At 30.9% G+C, this 3,924-nt stretch overlaps 1 pseudogene; it reads left to right on the forward strand.

The window, feature by feature from the left end:
• Window positions 1-71: 71 nt before the first annotated feature.
• LOC26530332 lies at window positions 72-1,378 on the forward strand (annotated as a pseudogene).
• Window positions 1,379-3,924: the final 2,546 nt, after the last annotated feature.

A 3,924-nucleotide genomic window follows, 5' to 3' on the forward strand; every position in this document is an offset into this window, starting at 1 on the left:
CTTACAGATGTTGGACGGATTTAGATGAAAAGTGTGCCAAAGTTGTATTTAATAATAGAAATAATTGAATAATGTGTAGAAGGTTAAATTCAACACATTTAAATGGCTACCTAATATGGTGCATCAATTTATCGTATGCTGCTCTACCCAAATATGATAAGTCTTTGCTTGAAGATAGCCGTTTGCATACTGTGGGTGGAAATTTAAATAATAAAATAAATAATTAAGTGACATTAGCATTCAATTTATTTTAGCCCGAGTTAATACAAAAATATGGCTATCCCGCGGAAATACATGAAATAGAAACCAAAGATGGTTTCATTGTGACCGCTCATCGTATACCAAAATCAGGAGGACAACCTGTTCTGTTGGTGCATGGAGTTCAGGATAGTTCATCCACTTGGGTCCTACTGGGACCTTCAACATCGTTGGGTTACCTGCTTAGTCAGCAGGGCTATGATGTTTGGCTCATGAATACCCGTGGAAATCGATACTCGCGTAAACACAAACATTATCATCGATATCAGCCACAATTTTGGGTCTTTTCGTTCCATGAAGTTGGCATGTACGATCTGCCAGCTGCAGTTGATTACATTTTACAGCGTAGCAGGAATTTCAGCCAAGTCCATTTGGTGGACCAAGGAACTACATGTATCTTCGCAATGGGCAGTGAGAGATATGAAGAAAATCAAGTTGGTGCAAGCTTTGGCCCCAGTGGCATATTTTGATTATGTCGAAGGACCACTCGTGTCTGTTCTAGCCAAATATATGAAGCCTCTTTCGGTAAGTCGAAACAGAAACATGTTTTTTTATTTCAGGTTCTGAAATAGAAATTTTTGTATATTTCAGATGATTTTGAAGCTTATTGGCATTCATGAGCTTCCTCCAGAAAATGAAGCATGGAATGAAGTTTTTTACTTGTTCCTATTTCACGCTACAAATTTCTGGCGTCGATATTGATCAATATAATATAACCTTGGTTCCATGGTTTTCTGGTCAAGCACCATCGGGCACCTCAGTGAAATCGCTCACGCATTATGCTCAACTTGTCCATAGCGGTGGCTTCTATAAATATGATTACTACAATCCTGACGAGAATCGAAGGCGATATGGGGAATCTGGCGCAATACGACCACCACAATACAAGTTGAAAAACCTCAATTGCAAAGTCGCCTTGTACTATGCCCGGAATGATTTGTTAACGGCTGTCAAGGATGTGGAACGGTTGAGTCGAATTTTACCCAATGTAGTGCACAAGCAATTGATGGCTTATGAGAAATTCAATCATATTGATTTCGTTTGGGGAAAGGATGTAAAAACTATGCTCTATGAGGATATGATTAAGCTTATGCAAAAAGTTGATAGGGGAGAAATTTAACAAAATTATTAAAAACACCTTTTTTAAGTCTATTTATTTATTTATCTTAAAAACCTGTTGCAGGTCCACCCTGTATTTATATGAGAATTAGTATAAATGCTGTAATTTGGCATTGTTTAAATGGTTTATTCTCACATACTCTTCGGCCACTGCAATTACTTTAAGCCATTATTATTTGTGTACTTAAAACCAAAGAGCAAATTTAAGCATTCGAAATTCCATTTTCAACGTCAAATTGATTTTGGAGAGCAATTAAAATGCAAAATTCAACATTTATATAGTTTAAGCACACACTCGACCAGTGAAACAAAACTTTGTGTTATTGTAATACACTAAACAGCTTAAATATATACTGTCTATAGTGAATAGGTGGGAATAGGGTGGAGGGGCAAGGGGCCAGAAAGACTTGAGGCTAGCCAAAAGATAATAGAAATTTATATCAAATGGGCAAACATAATCGATTTCAGTCTAGGGTCAAGCATATCACACAAAAAAGTCTGATATAATTGATAAAAAAAATTTGGGAAATATATTTTGTATATTTTCTTTAGATGTACAAAACAAATGTTATTTACCTTAAATTAATATTATTCTTGTTAAAAAAAATTACGAAGTTATAAAATTTTCAATAAAAAATGGATGTTCTGTACATCCTTTACATACTAAATCAATTCGTCTATAAGCACTATAGACGCAGATCAATAATGTCTAATGTATTGGTAAAATCCAACTCTAGGAAATTATTCTAATTCCTTATTTGAGTAAAGAATAAATAATCATTTAAATTTAATTAAAATTTATAGAAGAATCTAATGACAACTATTCAGATAAGAGATATAAAGATATGCAAAGAAAAAAATATATTTTAATTTGCATTTTTCTTTAAATGAGATATTTTCTCAGAATGCGAGATGAAAATTCGCCGAGTTATTTAGAATTTAACTAATATACTTTTGTTGAATAAAATAACAATTGGAGCCTAGAAGTATACAAATAAAATTCCTCGTTCTTCAAAAAAATGCTCAGCATTCAAAGAATTCAACGCAATAGCATTAAGTAAATTAAATACCTTTGATTATTTCCAGTATTCTTAACAACTCAACTGAAACGAATTGCTTCAATTAATATGTATTATATTATTATATTATTTAATTATGAAATCTGAAGAACCTGTTGGACAAGTCTATCAATTTCCACATATTAATTATCTATCAATTTCCACAATTAATATCAGCATTAATTGTATTGTTCCAACCTAAAGTGCTTACTCAATTGGGAGGTACACGTCATTAATTTTAATTTTCTTTTTGTTTTCATTTTCAATTTCTTATATTGTCTATCAACTTGTTTTTCTAATACCAACAGTTTCGCAGCATTGCTATAAACTTGATTTAATATATACTAAATCCCAATGAGAGAGTTCTCTTTTTATGCATATCTAACGATCCAATTCGCGGCTATATGCAACAGGTGAGACTACGGGGGGATTAGAGGTAGTTAGAATTCGCTTTTAAATATGCTGACTTGATTAGCTTGGCTGATCAGTTTACATAGGATCGTTGAAAGGGAAGCAAAGTGGAACTAAAGAAAATAATAACTTTGTAATTAAATACATAGAACAACAAGATAAATATTGTTTTATTTAAAAGACTTTCAAAACCAAATTGTTTTGTTAAAGGATTCAACATAATTTCGTAAAAATGAGTTATGAAAATTCTAAAAAATGTTAAGCAATCGCAAAAGTTAAAAAAAGTATACAATTGTTTTTTTTTTTGTAAGTGGAGTTGATGTAGAACTGTTTCTTTATGTCTTTACAAGATACAACTTTAATTTTTTTTAAGAGTGAATTTTAAAAGTTAAATAAAAATTACAAAAAGTATAACAAAATTAAGTGAAAAAAAACATTTAACAAAATAGTTAAAAAAAGATATTAGTTATAAATTTATTTTTAAATGGAAGGAGATGGAGATTTACGAGTCCTTTCTTGACTATTTGTTAATATTTTTTTGCGAGTTATGTACTACATATAATAATACTTACTTATAAGTAGTTCAGTCATACAAATTTCTTAGACAGTATTAGTATTAGGAGAGAGAGTGTTACTTAAACATCTAGCTAAATTTGTACTGCTTAGCCGGATCTTTCCTTACATATGAAAACAACTTTAAAAACTTATACACTAAATGAATCCGTAAAATTAAGAGTTGGTGTATTAATTGCTAATTAATTAGAAAATTATTCTTTTTCAAGTTTTAATTCCATGCGATTAATTATAATAATATATAGTACACTTTTATAATAACCTGGCATTCTATATCAGATATGTCTAAGTGCACTTAGTCTATCATCGTATTTTGTTTCAAATGGCCAATTAACTATCAAGTTAATTAAAGTTTTCAATTTATTTCTTCCTACTTACAGATGTTGATCGGTCTTGCGTGATGAATAAGGTTTAGCTGAAAAGTAGTAGATAATAATTAAAACAATTAAACTATGTTTAGAAGGGAAACACATTTTAAATATTTATGTGGCAGCTTAATTTGGTT

Source organism: Drosophila willistoni, unplaced genomic scaffold (assembly GCF_018902025.1).
Source record: "Drosophila willistoni isolate 14030-0811.24 unplaced genomic scaffold, UCI_dwil_1.1 Seg163, whole genome shotgun sequence".
In the NCBI taxonomy this organism is placed as follows: Eukaryota; Metazoa; Arthropoda; class Insecta; order Diptera; family Drosophilidae; genus Drosophila; species Drosophila willistoni.